Genomic DNA, 18,209 nt, shown 5'->3' with positions numbered 1-18,209 from the left:
CAAGTTCGAATCGCAGGAATGAAACTTCTGGGATTTTTCCCAGTTACCGTCTCCACGGGACGGGGCTCATACAGTCCTGCGACTAGTTTGCGCGGGAAGATAAATTAGTTAAAGTCGAGTATTTAACCGGGATTAAAATAATAAATGCACTGAATTGACAATTAGACCCATTATTTTAACTAAACAAACATTAACAATGTAGTAATGAATAAAATATCGCACAATTCGTTTTCACTTCTTCTTCTTCTCTCAGTGGGTCCGAGGAGTACAAGTACCATACTTGGTACTGGGAAAAATATTGGTTAACTCAATATTTTTCCCAACTTCGTAAGTGGGATTTTTCCCTGGGACAAATCTCGCGAAACGGCTCGTGGAGACAAGGCCTTAGTGATCAAATGTCCAACTAATCAGAGAAATGGCTCGCGTAGCGAGTGACCGGGGGTCCAGGGGGCGCAGCCCCTTGGATAGCCGCCACGGCAATCCCTATTTTTGAAAATTAGTGTCGAAACGGATGATTGGATGGACTCTCCCCCTCTTGCATCCATCCACCCTTCCCCATCATTCATTAGCCATTCCCATTCCCACACCCCTCCGCATCAATCTTCGTTCTCTTGCCTCCTCCCCGCCCTTCCTCTCCGCATCCCTTTATAATCTCTGTCCAACTTGTGACCTCCAAGGACCTCTGCTCGCCCCCTTTGTGCTACTCCTCTTACTCATCTTTAAACGTTTTCCAGCTATTCAAATTTTGGAGAACTCCAAATTGGTAGTTTCAAGTGCGAGAATGATTCCGCAACGAATTCCGCTATTCTATGCTGTTTCCGGATCTTTCTGAAGACTACCCGTTCCGAAAACATGGAACATAAACTCGATTTGACTAGCCACCAGTTTGACAGATGGACGACAACGCCGAGTTAGCAATTTATCCTGTCACCATCCAACAGTTGCCGGTTTTTTTCGGGGTTTGCGTTTTACCTGGTTTGCGTTTTATACTAACTCTACTAGAGCTCTAGTGGCAAATCGAAATCAAAAAGCGCCGCCTATCGGCTGAGCGCTTAATACTCCACTCCTTAGCGCGCAATCTGCGTGATTTGTAACACGCTTTTTCAAATTTACCGCGGATGCAGGCTGTTTTTCTTGGTGTCTGGCAGTCAGGTTTTCCCGAAGAGAGACCTTACCTAAATAAACAAAAAAATCTTGCAAACTGTTACAAACTATTTTTGGTGAACATTTCGATTGATTCAAAGCGTCTGTTTTTGCAAAATAAAGGGTGAAAAATAACACAAACGCTTAGAAACGATTGAAATTGTACAAAAAGAAAAGTTGGTTAAATCGTTTGTTTTCTCAGGTCCGTTTTTCTTACTCCTCATCTGTCTTTTCAAACCTGGTCGGCGGCGCTTGAGAAAAACTGCCCGCAGGGCGGAAAACTTGAAAAAGCGTGTTACAAACTACGCAATAAGGAATGGATTTCAGACTTTTTTGACGTTCCAAGCGTGATTTCCGTGCAATTTTACTTACCAGGAGTATACTAATTCGGCTATATCTCTTGCTTGCAGCCGATCCATTTCATTTTGCACCTTTGGCAGCACTTAATGGTGCGAACAGGCACAGTTTTTAAGGAGCCCTTCCTCATGAAAGTCAGTGAAAAGCTGTAAGTGCTTCGTCCTTGGATCTATGCTACCGTGCCGAGAAAAAACGCCGGATGAACATTCGAGAGTTGCCATATTTCCTCCAATGAAATGTCTAATTTCTAGGAGATATATGAATACTTTTTCTGGAAATTTTCAGATACTTTAGATCTGATTACAAATAAATATCTATGAAAAATTGAAATGAAAATATTCGCGAGTTTTCCTGAAAATTCTTATTGAATGAAAGGAAGTTTGGCGACTGACGAAGGTTCGTACGGCGTTCTTCCGTAGCGCGGCAGTATGGTCGTGTAGGCTTGCAATTTTGCAAATCACGCACTGTGTGTCTCACGTTGGTCGCTCGCTCATCTGCCGGTTTGACGTTTGACGCGGCACCACCGTGACGTTGACGTCCGCAGACGCGATGCGTCCGTCGCTCCGCTGAACTTGGGATCGGAGAGAACTCACGCGTGGCGCCCGCAGATGACGTAAGATCATCTCGCCGCAAGCATCGTTGCCTATTTAGCGTGACGTAGTTTTGGATAGAGTGAACTAAAGGTTATGAACTTTTATCGAATGTGACGTTTTTATCAGCGCCACCTAAAAACCGTCTTTGCGCGGCGCTGATATGCGATGAATGCGATGGATTATCGTGATTTGGATCCGAATTATGACGGCAGTTCCAACTTTAAATCATACGATGGTGTTGCGATGGTGCAACGTATTAAGTTTCATTGTTTTATTTTAATGGCTTTGGACTGGACAACCATTCAAGGTGCAAATCAAAGCAATATTACGCGTCAAAAAGCGTAGTTTGAACTGGAAGATCACCTTATAATCATGATGGTTATTGTATAAATGCTATGCAGCTTAATATTATTAAAACTGATATTTCTATAAAGTTAAATGAATAAATAAATGGAAATATAATTCTTATTGTTGTAAACCAAGTAATATTGTTTTGCTGCACCAATAAAACAGCACTTAAAGCACGATTGGCCTTTCAGAAAAGCATCAATTTCTCTGTTTTTCAAGAACCTTCTTAAGTTCAAGGGAACGTTGTTGAACATCCCAATGGCAGTTTACTCCTTCAGCAACACAGAAAGGGAGAGGAACACTGTTTTTTTTTAAAAAAAAACCTGCAAAAACCATTATTATGCGCGATTTAATTCAAGTGGATTCTAGTTTATTACGTGCACAGGAAATCAAAATTTTTTACTCGGTTCAAATTATGATGCGAGTAATGTGCTTTCTGTAAACTATTCTTTTTCACAACAATTTTCAGATTCAAGTGGCTGTAGTACTAGTTTGCAAGATTTATCAGGCTCCAAAGTAGGTGTCTATTGGCTGAAAGGCCCCTAAAGTGAGTCTGAACCTACAAGTTCAATTAAATCCAATCCAAAGTTGTCATAAACCCAATGAACAAAAATATTTATTCATCTTAAATTTGTTTTCCTATGCATGTAGCTTTATTATCACGTACGTCCCGAGGGGCTAGACATATTTGAATGTTTTTATAAAAAATGTAAATCCTCTGCAAAAAAATGAAAATTGACAAACCTACTTTTGCAATGAGCCGTCTCAAGCAAAGACGCAAAGAAAGCAGTGCCACTTGGCAATGTTGAATATCGGATCACGTGACCCGCAAGATCGGACCAAGACGTGACATAATATTACCGGCAATCAGCCTCAGAGTCTTGGCTGGGTGCTTGTGTTGTGGATACTCTATCAAACTGGTGAGCTACCCAAGTGTTTAAGATTTTTTTCTTACGTTTTACACATTTATGAATCCAATAGTTTTAAGAAAGTTTGATTATTGATGGTAAAATGAACATCCATAATCGATCTCGTCATAACCGAATAAATATTCTCAAATTATTTGATTTAAAATGTAGAAAAAGCATTTGTGCTAACTTCACTTTAAAACGATGATTTTTTTTTTCTTTCTTTTTCTTTTTTCTTTTTTCTGTTTTCTTTTTTTCTTATTTTTCTTATTTTTCTTTTTTTCTTAGTATTTTTCTTTTTTTCTCATTTTATTTTGATCGAAGAATTTATTGCAAAATACGAGTGATTTTTGTTTAGCTTTTCAAAAATATGCCAAATTAATAGTGAAGAGAATCTTATGTATATCCATGTCCATACTACGAGATCATGTATATCTCCGTTTGCGATAGCGCAGACTTCCTGTCGTATTTTATTTTTCCTAGAAAAACCAATCAGCGTAATTTCGCGGAAACATCCTTGATTTTTCTTGTCTACCAGGAGAATATTCTGCATAAATTTCAACTTATGAAATCGGCTTGTTTTTCTTCCAAAAAATATAATAGGAGCGGAAATTTTGAACCATCGCAGTGGACATACGTGTATTTTCACTTTGGCCATCAATATGTATTAAGTTTATTTTGCTCATAAAATTCATGCATATTTATTCTTATAGACTTCTTTTCATTTCATCCTGCTCTTCATGCATCAGTCTGAGTTTCTGGCCGACGTCTGTCACGTTTGTCATGCAGCCAGTTTTCAATGAAGAAATTATTCGATCATGAGTTATGCTTTTAGCCGTCAATTATTCCATCTGCATTCAGTATTGTCAAAAAATACCACAGCATGTTTGGCAGTATGTGATATCAGCTTAGAATTTATGATATATTATTCTTCTACACATCAAACTTAAATTTTGACAATATCATGCTGTGATTTTTAATTCGGCAATGTATTGCATAGTAATATTACCAGTAAAATTTCAAGATGTTACCTCTACGATAAAAAAACAATTCCGTAACTTGCTGTTAACGTTCAGCAATCTTGAATGAAAGGTTTTACATGTATTTAAAGCACCCTCTTGATGCCCAAAAATTCGTTGCAAACATCTTCAAAAGCATACCATATACTATAATCCAAAACACTTTTTGTTAAACATATCAGGCAGGTTTTTAGGGACTGAGGCTGTCAAAGTTGTTTTCTAAAATTACCTGAAAATAGATTTCAATCATTACCATAACATTTTTAAGGGGTTAAATGAAATATTATACTACCCGAAAACATTTCTCAATCATTTCCATAACACTTTGTTCATTAAATGATTGAAATTAAAACAAATTTAAACCGGTCTCATTGTTCGTTGCGCTATTACGGTACGCCCCTAAGATAAGAGTTTTCCTTCGTATCGTTTGAATTTGATTCGTCCGTTCATAGTTGGATTACATTTGCAATAAGGAACCTCCATCTCTGGCTCTTCCTTAAAAGCACCTTTCTGCATATGGAAATCAATCATGGTATATGTGTTGTTTCTAAAATAAGCCAGAAATAGTGGTTCCGCATTGCAAAACATGGTCCGCAGTTTCTTCTCGCAATAACATGTCCCATCCCTGCTAAAAATGTTCCGTGTGGATGATTTCCATGAAGTTGATTTCCATGAAAAAATGACACGGAAAAATGGAACGGGAAATATTTCCATGTGGCTGATTTCCGTGTGGCTGATTTCCATGTGGCTTATTTCCATGAAAATTTTTCATGGAAACGAAATCATTTCCGTGAAAATTTTTCATGGAAACGAAATCATTTCCGTGACAATTTTTCATGGAAACAAAACCATTTGCATAAAAATGATCACAAGATGGTTTCAGTACCATCCAAATTGCTCACGGAAATTAAATAAATCTTAGAATCAAGACAAAGGAGACAAGCGTCCCAATGGGAGCACATGATATTTGGACCATGCAGACATGCTCAGTAAAATAGAAAATGAACAAACAACACTCACCAACTCGCTCAAATCTGTAATCCACTGGGTCAGAAAAATCCACTTGAAGACAATAAATCCAAATTTCCGATTAGAACTGGTGCAGGTACGAAGGAACTTTTGAAAACACGATGAGTGCATTGTAAAAATATCTAAAGCACTCTTTAACGTAAGAGAAAAATTAGCACCATGATTTAATAGCTGATCAATACAGAACACCACTCTCAGAAAAGCACTGACACAACACGATTTTTCAGTTTAGTTTTAGAGGAGAAAGCATTTTTCAAAAGATGCGACATCATAGATCCACAGCTTAAATAATTTCACGATTTACTACGATCATTGATGATATTAAGGTAGCCATCGATTCTCTACCCGACGTTCCTTCCACACATGACAGGAAACATCTACAGGCATAGAGCAAATGGCACTGAGCAGCAATGTACATCTGATAAGGCAAGCTCCTGGAAGTGTCGATCTGCAAAAATACAAAGCGGGAGACAGATCATCAAATTGATCTACCTATGGTTAATGGCCGTCCTTGGAGACAGACAATAAACTACGTAACAATATATCAACCACCTTTTGATAACAGAACGAATTTAAAATGAGAGCAAGACCCTTCCTTATGGAGGGAGGGCCAAGAAACATTTAAAAACGGAACATTTTACTACTTACAGGTCTGAGCCACTGAATAAAATACATTCCACCAGTCAATAAAATTTTAAATTTTGAATGTTGATGGATAACCTGATTGCCAGTATACATTGAGTTGAAACATCTGATACGTAGAGCGGTTCATTCTTATAGAAGCTTTCGTAAGTAGTTCCAGATAGGTACTTTAAAATTAGACACCGGTCAAATGTAGTACAAGAGAGGAAATGGGTGCAACAAAACTTTAATTGTCCTTGATTCTTTTGAAGACACAAGGAAAATGCAGGCAGTATGAGGATGTTCCAACAGACTACCTATAGCACTCGCCTGCAAGAGTTGGGAAGTTTCTACTTGTGATGAAGTCCGCGGATAATAAGATTTGCACTTAGAGAGTGCAACAGAAGATCCACCATCTTGATTCTGGTCTTTCCCTTCAATGCTAAATAGATGAAAGATTATCTCCCTTCCCACGGAAGGAGTGGATAGATTTATTAGACGTAGACTCTTCGATCAACTTCGTAACCACGGTTAGGAATAGCACATGGTAGTAAATGCATTCGCAAACCAAGAGAATAGAATTCACGATTACCTCGCTCGTTAGAAAATATCGACTGAATCGTAAATCGGCAAAGAAAATTAAACTCGAGTTACTTGATCAGTATAGCTTGACATGACAAATGTGTAATGTAAGTACAAGGTGACAGGCTCATACTTAGGCTGTGTCCGTCGTCAAGAAGTGAAAGAGAGATAATTTACCTGTGTTCGATGAAACTGAGTATAGTCAAGTAGACGCCGATAATACAATCGATTCTTCGTTAAGAATCATGAAAAGTAGATCAAATTAAGTTTTCATTTTCAAATTCACGGCATGGCATGGCTTGGCTGGCTGGGTGGATTGAATTGAATTGAACAATGGTCCGGACTCCGGAGTTCCGAGTCCGAGTTGGACATCGAACAGTTGGACGAGGGACCATTCCGCGGTTCCGCCTTTTGCCTTTTTATCGAGGTTGCGTATGAAAATGAGTGAAAATCAGCCGCTATATTGATTTAAGAGAGCCAGTTTTTGTATTTTAATCCTTTTGAAAACATTTGCCTGATAATTATTTTGATAATAAATACAACCCTGGAAGTATCGGCAAGGAACGATTATTCCAGGAACTAGGAACATCTTCTTCACAAAAGTTAGGTTATATCATAGAGTACATAGAGTCGTAATGTAATTGGGAGAGCTGGCGCCACTTTTAAGCATTTTTCCATGTCCCGAATTCCGAGACTCCTGTGTGACGCCGGGTCACTTTTTCGATACATAATCGATTGTTTGCGATACACAGGTACCCGGTCATCCGATGACAACAACAACAACAACAACGGAGATAGGAATTACCATGTATTCCACACCGCCATTTTGGATCGAAAATGTATCGAAAAAGCGACCCGAACTCGGCGCACACCGGGCTCGGAATTCGTCGAGCAGAACATGGCGCCAGCTCTCCCATTTACATTACGACTCTATGTACTCTATGGGTTATATTTATCTTTCACATCACTTCAAGCAGTTCAAGTAAGTAATTTAATGAATAATTTTTCACTTTCACACCTTTCCTTACTTCAATTCAGCCTGATGGCATTTATCGATTCCAAATATTCAAGTTATAAATTGAGCGCCCAAATAGCTTGCCGACTGTTACCTACTGAGGTACGAGAGCTCATTCACCCGTCAATTTAATACTGACTTAAAGCAAGGCATCCACACCGCTTATCCTCTGCCTCACTCATGAATTGGGTGGCTAATGCATTAGCGAGAACTAAAAACGCATCATCCTTAGACATTTTACCAATCGCACATTTGCAGTGCTACGGATGTTGCCCTAATTTTATCCCTTCAAGGTACCCACAGTCAAATGATCAGTTTGTGCATGTACCTATAAGTCGTATAATTTTAAAATACCTCAAGAGCTTATACAAAAATGAACCGCTCTAAGTATCAGATGTTTCAACTCGATGTATACTGGCAATCAGGTTATCCATCAACATTCAAAATTTAAAATTTTATTGACTGGTGGAATGTATTTTATTCAGTGGCTCAGACCTGTAAGTAGTAAAATGTTCCGTTTTTAAATGTTTCTTGGCCCTCCCTCCATAAGGAAGGGTCTTGCTCTCATTTTAAATTCGTTCTGTTATCAAAAGGTGGTTGATATATTGTTACGTAGTTTATTGTCTGTCTCCAAGGACGGCCATTAACCATAGGTAGATCAATTTGATGATCTGTCTCCCGCTTTGTATTTTTGCAGATCGACACTTCCAGGAGCTTGCCTTATCAGATGTACATTGCTGCTCAGTGCCATTTGCTCTATGCCTGTAGATGTTTCCTGTCATGTGTGGAAGGAACGTCGGGTAGAGAATCGATGGCTACCTTAATATCATCAATGATCGTAGTAAATCGTGAAATTATTTAAGCTGTGGATCTATGATGTCGCATCTTTTGAAAAATGCTTTCTCCTCTAAAACTAAACTGAAAAATCGTGTTGTGTCAGTGCTTTTCTGAGAGTGGTGTTCTGTATTGATCAGCTATTAAATCATGGTGCTAATTTTTCTCTTACGTTAAAGAGTGCTTTAGATATTTTTACAATGCACTCATCGTGTTTTCAAAAGTTCCTTCGTACCTGCACCAGTTCTAATCGGAAATTTGGATTTATTGTCTTCAAGTGGATTTTTCTGACCCAGTGGATTACAGATTTGAGCGAGTTGGTGAGTGTTGTTTGTTCATTTTCTATTTTATTGAGTATGTCTGCATGACAGATGTCATCCATTATTACTTTGCATGATGCATATTTAGCTGAAAGATTCTCTTTACACATGCCTAGTGGAAGATACATGTGTGTTTAGAACTGCTAACATGCGAACTTTGAAAAACTACGCTGCTATGATATAGAAAATCCTACAAGTCCAAGAAGGTCTATGCGCTGATATCAATTACATACTGACATATACCCGTCAAACAAGTTCCCATGGCTGTCATAGATGGCCTGCCCACAAAGTATGTCTGAAAGGGTGGCCCTAATTTTCATCAAGGAGCTTTGAGTACACCATGTACTTTTTAAGATTATTGTGCTTATTATTGCTTTCACTTGAGTGTAGATGTAAGTACACTACTAAGCTTTTATCCATCATACATTTTGGCACATTTCTTTAATTATTGAGCTTCATAAAATTTCAGGTACTTGATTTTCAGGGGCTGAGATCGAAATCATATCATTAAAAAAAATTGGTTCCAGCAATTCTTTTCAAATTCTTTACAAAAAAATTTAGAGGATTTAATAACTGAAGATAAAAACATAACATGCTAAACACTACCTTCTGATGAAAAAGTACTTAAGTGATGACCAAAATTGAGACTTTTTTCGATCACCCTGATATGGGGATCTTCTTCACCTCCTTTCTAAACATACGCCTGAGAAGAAAAAATTTGACTGCTAATGCAACCCGCAACAATGATCGTATAGCTCTTCTTTCGGTTTTTTCCTTTTTCCCTTCATCTCCCCCCCCCCCTTCCAAAACTTAAGATTTTTCCTTTTCATGTCATAATGAGCCCATAGCACAGAAGTTTTCAAAAATGATTGGAATTCACGAAATTTCATTTTATGAAGTTACATATAAAATCTTGCATCTCTGGTTTGAACCGTATACCGAGTATAATTCCTTGGCGCGCACCTTGCGGAGCGCCTTCAACATCGTAGTTATGCTTCAAACGCGACACTCACGCTCCGATGTGTAATTTTCGCATGTTGCGCATGTCGGAGCGTATGTCCAGTTTAGAATTGCCCAAAAATTGAAAGATTTTAAAGCCGCGAAATTCATGTTTAAATCCGCAATTTTTATTTCCATGCCGAACTGAGAAGGGGATTTTCAATTCCATGAAGGCTTGATGGAAATGACTTGGTTTCCGTGTGAGTTGCATGGAAGTGTTATGAGTTCCATGTCGAGCTCACAAGGAAATATTTTCATTTCCATGAAGACTTGATGGAAATGACTTGGTTTCCGTGTGAGTTGCATGGAAACGTTATGATTTCCATGTCGAGCTCACAAGGAAATGTTTTCATTTCCATGACGGCTTGATGGAAATGACTTGGTTTCCATGTGAGTTTCATGGAAACGTTATGATTTCCATGTCGAAGGACATGGAAGTCAGACGATTTCCATGAAATCACATGGAAATCGGGTCATTTCCACGTGAATCCACATGGAACATTTTTAGCAGGGATGTATGAAATTCAACCATCAAAACACGATTTTGCGGTACAAGCAACCGACCGGTTGAGAGACAGGCGGATCCAGGAGTCTGGCAACAATGCCATTCCTCCATTTTAATCAATGTTGAACAATCGATCCTTATCAGAGCACCCTCCGAGATCGAAGAGGGTATGGATTCGATCGACATAAATCGATGGAAAAATGAAAACCTGATTCAATCGACACCGGTTTGATCGACAAATTATAAAAAAATCTGTGTCCATTCGATCGACAAGAATCGATCGAAAGACAAAAACGTGAATTGATCGACACGAATCCATCGAAAAGCCAATACGTGAACCGATTGACGTGATTCGACCGACTCACGGATTTGTCGAACGACTGAAGGATTTGTCGATGGATTTGAGGATTTGTCGAACAACTCACGTATTGGTCGATCGACTCACGGATTTGTTGAAGGACTCACGGGTTTGTCGATCTAACAGATGTCGATCGGTTTACGGTTTCGTTATTCGATCCATTCATGTGGATTGAATCGACACCGGTTTTTTCAATAATTTGTCGATCGAATCCATACCCTTGGAGAAATCGATACATTTGCATAGGTTTAATGGAGAGAAAACAATGCTGACAACTTGCTGGAGCCGCCCACGCTGGAGAGGACCACTCCTGCGGGGCGATTATTGAAACTGATAGACAAAGCGATAGACAAAGATGACATAGGGAGTATGGAGCGTTCCTACTGGTTGACATAGTTGGTTCTCATAGACTAAGGGGGAAAATGATAGACTAACTGTCGGGTCTCTCGTGGGTTGCCGTTAGTTAGTCTATTACCTACCTCCTTTGTCCATTGCAACCACCCGTTTCCACCAATAGGATCCCTCCAAATCCCTTTTGTCGTCTTCGTCTATTGCTTTGTCTATCAGTTTCAATAATCGGCCCGCTGCTCCTAATAACCTTATGGCCGACGACAGACGGTGCTTTCTCGTTCAGTAGGTCAGTGAGCGCGAGATGCGCCCTGTTGCCAAAAAGGGCGTTGAAACAGTGATTATCGGCGTCACTGCGTGGGGGCCCCGTGAGTTTTAAAGGCAATTTGGCGGCGTTGCAGCAATCCGTCGGCGTCTGTAGCAAGATGAGTTGCGTCACCGCGGCCACTAAGAGGCGCGACCAAATCCCGCGACCAACTCGATGATTGGCCCCGCTTCGCCGCCGCAGAAATGTGCGGATTTTTTTTCTGTCGAAAGGACATCTTTCCGCAATGGGTCGGCTAGAATAAGGAATTTGTAGGCGCTCAACTTTCATGAATTTTATTGATGGATAGGAATTCCCGAGTGAACTGCAAGCTGATTATTGAAATTGATTGACCAAGAGATCGACTGAAAGCGAATCGTCGCGATCGAGTATCATTCATCGAACAAATTGATGAGTGCTGAGTGATGCCGATGATCGGTGAAAGCAGGAGCCAATCGAAGTTCGGATTTTTTTTTAAAAAAATTATATTAAGAAGAAAATACGAAACACTGAAACGCAGCAAATTTCAAACACCGCAGACTTGGAATGACAAAACACAACAACAGAGAGAAATGACGGAACATAAATTCTGGTCGAAGATAGAGTTTCTGACATCGATTGCATCAATTCAAAAATCGAATTCAAGGCCGGAGGTGAATTCGAAATTTCAAATTGATGGATTTCAACGGTCTCCAGTGAGACCAAGGAAGAAGTCGAAAATCAATAAAAAAATGCACAATCGTCGGTCATTCAACGGTGAATTATATTCGATCGCGAAAATTCGCTTCAAGTAGATAAAGGAGAAAAAATAGCGCGCTCGCTCGGAACTCGCTGAAAAATAGCTTTTTACGTAACGTGAGGAGGTCACTATAACTTCATTTCAGTTTGCCTTCAATTTTTAGTGTAGGCAACACGAGCCTGCACAGAATCGTATAGTGCGGTATCATGCAATAGGTGTCTTTGAGTAGGATTCCACCGAGAGAAACGCAAAGAAAAACCGATTTTAAATAAACAAATAATTTCGCGAACGGTCATAAGCTTCGTGCATTGTTTCAACCTAAGGAAATTTCGCGCCTTACAGTGGGCTGCAGACTTTTTTCATGTGTTTCCCGTAATTTCTATGCGATTCTACCCGCAGGAAGTTTATTCGCTTGGCTGGATTTTTTGCCTTTAACAGAACTCTTACCACTCTAAGACCTCAAAAAGCAAGTTATTTTCTTTTTTGGGGTAACTAAAAGCGTCTCTAGTAAAAATAAATTGCATTGGAGCCGCTTCTTTTTTGTCACCAACAGTTGCTGAATGGTCGATTTTCGAAAGTTTCCCATTGAAGCTATGGTAAAGAATCGATTATCAAGTTGTCTGTTGCGAACACCCTATTTGCCGATCCTTCTCCATAGTTTTCAAGGACAGGTCAATCGATGTTTTGCAGATCACGCCACGTCGCACTGGACACTAAATTATAGCAAACATGTAGAAACATAAAGAAAAGGAAAATAACATCACATCTATAAAGACGTGTAACTATGATGACAATCTGCCACTACGGAAGTTTAAGCTCTTACGAGTACGCAACGTTAGGTCAAGGTCAACCTCAATCTCCGAAGTAATAATGAAGACTATCACTGCGCTAATCAGTCTTTTACAAGCAATATAAACGCCAACGATGCTCATTACCAGGCTTGCTGTTATTATTTTTAAAAATCCCATCACCATTAAACTTATGATATGAAAGGGGTTCATAGTATGTATCCAGCATGACAGGGCCATTTTTTCAACTCTTTATTATTTAAAATGACGGTTGACGTTCGTATGTGAATAGAATAAATATCATTCTTAAAATTACGTAAAAATGCAGACTCCAAATCAGAATTCTTAGGTTCTTGGAAGTTGCTGACCATTCTCAACTGAATCGTTTGGTTTGAGAACGACGGAATTCAACAGATTTCAGAAAATTCGTTTTTTCGCAGAAAAATGGTGTCTAGGTTGATGTCTTTAACCTTATTCTTTATTTTATTATATTTATTTCTTTATTTTTATCAAATGGCTTACCTCCCATGAAAATAACTTCTACCAATTTGTTTTCAGTTTGGAAACTGTATAGCCCATTAGTCTCTCGCTGTGATAGCTTAAAAATTTGCACACAAAATAATTTTAAGCTATCAAACGGTTTGAGGCAATTAAATATTTCAGTTACGATTAATGATCGATTGTTGATATTTCTCCATCTTCCTTTTGAAGCTATGGTAAAGAATCGATTATTAAGGTGTTCGTTGCAAACACCCTGTATATCGATCATTTTTCGTTAGTTTGAATAGCTGATCAATCGACGTATTCCAATGCACACCACGCCACTGAAATATTTGTATTACGGTATAGGTAATTTTTGCAGGTAGTTCACTCGCTAGCACGTAAATCCACTCTAGACTCGGCTCATACCACGCCTGAATATTTTTCCAAAATTAAAACTAAAGAGGCATTAGTTTTTCCCAAATCCTTGAAAACCATCGACGCCGGACTCTTTTTTGTGCTTTTCACCCTTAGAATTGGGTCCTTGTTAATGAAATATAGTGCAACCCGGTATTTCAGAAGGTGAAAATTTGGTTTGTGGATGGATTCCAGATACTATGTCACTGACTTCGTCCGAAAATTGAGATATCGACCCGAATCGTTAACCTTACTTCCTTTCATTAGCCATTCGCCTCGCACCAATTAATGGATTCTGCTTTGTATAGCACCGGTTTTTCGTTTTAATGGTCTTTCTCCGGGCATTTCCATCGATGATATCATTGCATGAAAGTTTTTCGAATAATTTCCGAAATTCTCCCTTTCTCTCAAGGTATGATATTTTCAGCATCTTCCCGACGAATTAAACTTCCGAATGTCCGGTAATTCACCTTGTAAACGTTAAATTTCTTTGATCGAACATTTTCCTCGGCTGCTATGTTTCCTAACACTCCTACAGATTTCTGGCGTTTTTAAGGTTTGCTTCACGGCAATGAAAATCTGGGATTATATCACAAACATCGGATGGCCGTAACGGTAACTTTGATGCATTCGATGATCAGAGATTAATGTGTAATTACGTCCGACTAACAAGTGGATGTATTACTATCAAACAGAATTACGTGCAGGTGATAAATATGGGGTGTGCTGTAGAAAGCTGGATAAGAAACCATGTAAAAGTGGGCGTGATTCCTTTTGGTGAAATGGAAAATCGGGATTCTAAATTCAGCAAGCAGAACTATAAGCCAACTGAGTGCGGGATATATGAGCCGCGGGCATGGCACGAGAGCGTTGTGGACAGGGCTCATGAGTTAAAGTGCACTACGAGGAGCCGCGACGACGGCATCCATTTCCGTTGACGTCACTGGCGAGAGAACTGACGAGCACACCCCATAATTCTCACCTGTAAATCTGTTTGATTAAAATACGTCCAATAGATATCTCTCACTGAAGTTACTGAGCCCTCTCGTATACCTACAGAAGAGCCAAATTTATAATATCGTCATCTTCCGGCCAAAGTATCACAAGCGCCATGTGACGTTTAAAAATTTCCGCAGCCAATTTATTTCTTACAGAGAGATTTTTCATCGAAGCTGCGTCCGAAAATTTCACTGAATTTTTTTTGTGCTGCCGATAAAATTCAGCGAATTTTTCAAACATATTCAACCAACAATTTCTCTGTAAAAATATTAAATGCGGACGAAAATTTTGAGACGTTGCACAGCGCTTATGATACTTTAGCCAGAAAATTACAATATCTGATTAAACAGGAGTTATCCGTCGATAAAACTTTTGACAGTTTGCATAAATAATTGCAACCCGAATAATATTTAATTGCGTGTCTCTGCTCTCTGAAAACTGACAACGGAAGCTAAATGTCTGTACAAAAAGTCAATGAAATTAAATTCTAGCAATAAGAATGATGACTTAAATTACTTCCCCCTCTAAAACTCGTTTTGCCCAGTCTGGAAATAATTCTATCAAAACATGCCTTTTAAGGAGTAGAGGGTATTAAAAAAGTGATACAAATATTTAGTTGAACATCCCTTAGAATTTGATGAAATTATCGAGAGATAACTTAAATGCATTTTACGTCGCGTACTTATAATATACAGTTTGTTTAAATTAATTTATTTGACCAAGAAGTGCGCACAAAAATGGCATGAAGCTTTGAGTCTGTGAGTTTGCCGCAGATTTAAAAAAAAAAAAAAAAAAAAAAAAAAAAAAAAAAAAAAAAAACAGCAAAAATTCAAGTCAGAGTATTGTCCAATTTCCAAAAAAAGAAAATAAAATAAAACGGGGCAACGTCTAATATTTCCGTTCTAAGGAAAAACACCGCATGAACATTCGAGGGTTGTCAAATTTCTTACGATAAAAGATTTATTTTTGAAGAAAATTATGAGTATTTGTCCTTCTTTGCGCGAACTTTAGGTAAAATTGCAAACAACGTTTTGTTAAAAATGACAATAAACATATTCATATGTTAACCAGAAAATGCTCGTTTTATCGAAAAAACTTGGGCAACGCCTGAAGGTTCATGCGGTGTTTTTCCTCAGCACGCCAGAACACTGCAAGGCTGATTTCAGTTAATAACTTTAAGTTAAAATCTGCCCAGAGGCTGCCAGCCGCCTGGTACAAATAGCACCTAAGTGCAACTATTCGTGTTTCATGAAAATGTATATTGCATGCAAAAAAAAAATGAAGGCGTTTCAGCATCGCATAGTTGGACTACATTTTGCAATTTGGAACTATAAATTATAGCCCGGTTTAAAAACAACGTATGTGCCATTAGTTTCCCTATACACATAAGTGTTTTTCAAGAAGAACCAGAATTTATAGTTCCAAATTGCAAAATGAAGTCCAGTTGTTCGCGTGTACTGTGTGTATGTATTGTCTTCTCATCATTGTACAGACCGCGTTAAGCAGGAAAGAACCAAGCCACATCAGGAATTGCCAAATGTAATTGACCACTAGACAAGGTACGAACTTCAGCATTCTGATACATGTTTCTTCACCAAAATTTCATGTAAAACACGATGCGCACAACGAAAATTACAGAAATCAACTCTTTCCGAAGAGATTAAATGATTCTTGGTGCGTGAATTGAAACCACCCGCTCATGAAAACTCAGTGCTCTACGTGATTCACATCGCGCGCTAAACGTTATCATGAACGTCTCTGCAATAAAAAAATCTGGCAACCTCAATCTTGACAATTTGCCTCAGCTATAGCAAATTACTTATAGTTTGAAAAACACACGGTGGGAAATGAACATCGCTCGATTGAGAAGCTTGCTGAAACCGTTGTGGTGCGCGATTTGACTCACGTAGAGCTTTGAGTTTCTGGTGAGCGGGCAGTTCAAATTCCTCGTAACCAATGTGAAATAAAATTGTGAATATGTCCGTTAGGAGTTGGTTTCAGTAATTTTCGTTGCGCGAATCGTGTTCTACGTGAAATTCTGGTTAAGATACATGTATCAGAATGCTTAAATTCGTACCTTGTCTAGTGGTCCATTGGGCAATTTAATTTTTTACATGAAAACGGTTGTGCGGAATTTTGTGCAAATTTTAGTGAATTTTCTGCATGGTACGAAGCAAATTGCGTAAAATTTTCGAAGGAATCCACACAAACTTTCTCTTGTAAAAAATAAAAGTTCCCAATTAAATCTGGCTTGGTTTACCATTTCTTCGTCTTGTGTGAAATACAGCGTGAAGGAGTGGTAAATTCTACCATTTTTTTTTCAACGCACGCTACCGTGTCCAAAAAGGACGTTACACGAACATCAGCATCACGCGAATTTTCCTCTGATATAATATTTGTCTGCAAGACAAGCCATGGATATTTTCCCGAGTAGAGACTACTACTTTCTGCTAATTGAGAATATACAATGCTTGTTTCAGAAGGCTCGAGATGATCCTGTGGCTGCTTGCTGTTTACGTCTCCCTGCTCCTCCTGTTGAGTCCAGCGATCATGATCGTGGTCGCTTACTCGCCGCACCTCCCGGTCCTCATCATCAGAAAGTTCAACAACATCCCCGTAGAGGCCATCTAAAACAAGTGCTGTGATTGGTCCAAGTCATCGGATAAGCCAATCACAACACTTGACCTCGATATTTTGATGGCGTGACACAGGCTCCTCGCGCCACCTGCAAGGATCTGAGATGCCTCGTTCGAGATGTTGGCACCGTCTCGAGACATATGAGGTCCCGCTCTTGAAAGTTGAACGTATCTCGGTTCTGGAAGACTCTGTAGCTCTGTCACCTGATTATTGACATTGATAGACAAAGCGATGGACATAGGAGGCAAGTGGAAAATGGCACGAGTCATGATTATTGAATTAGTTACGTAGCTCTAAATTTTAAAGAAAAAATATTCGACTTCGTGCGATGAAATATTTCATATTGTTTTAGAGCACATATAAGGCTCAGATCAGTCCATACTTTTCTTTTTGATTTTATGAAGATTCTGAATAAAAAACGCAAAAGTTAAATAAAGAAAGAGGACGTTAGGTGCTCCTTCAAGGACTTTCCATTTACGAATGTAGCGTTTGCTGCAAAGAGCGAACCGCTTGGGCTCCTACAAGAGGTTCACATACACACATGCAGTGAATGTTGTATCAGTCGTTTATGAAGGGGCCCCACGTTCGATTTTCAGTAAAGTATAATTTTTAATTTTCTTTTAGGAGTAATAAGAAAATTTGGTTCAACAAGTTTAAGACTTTGGCCAGATTCTTTACCCCTTAGAATCTGAAAGTTTTTTGGGGTTTTTTGCAGTTTTTTATGTATAAAGGTCAATATTGGTCACGCCTCGTAACGGGAGATGGAAGGATGAAATCACCACTTTGCAGTCAATTCGATCGAAACGTTTAGATGTCCTATAGCGAGGATTTGCGATCAGAAACGTTTTCTTCCCACGTATGTTTCA

This window comes from Bemisia tabaci, chromosome 10 (genome assembly GCF_918797505.1).
Source record: "Bemisia tabaci chromosome 10, PGI_BMITA_v3".
In the NCBI taxonomy this organism is placed as follows: Eukaryota; Metazoa; Arthropoda; class Insecta; order Hemiptera; family Aleyrodidae; genus Bemisia; species Bemisia tabaci.
Note: the sequence above shows the minus strand (reverse complement) of the source record.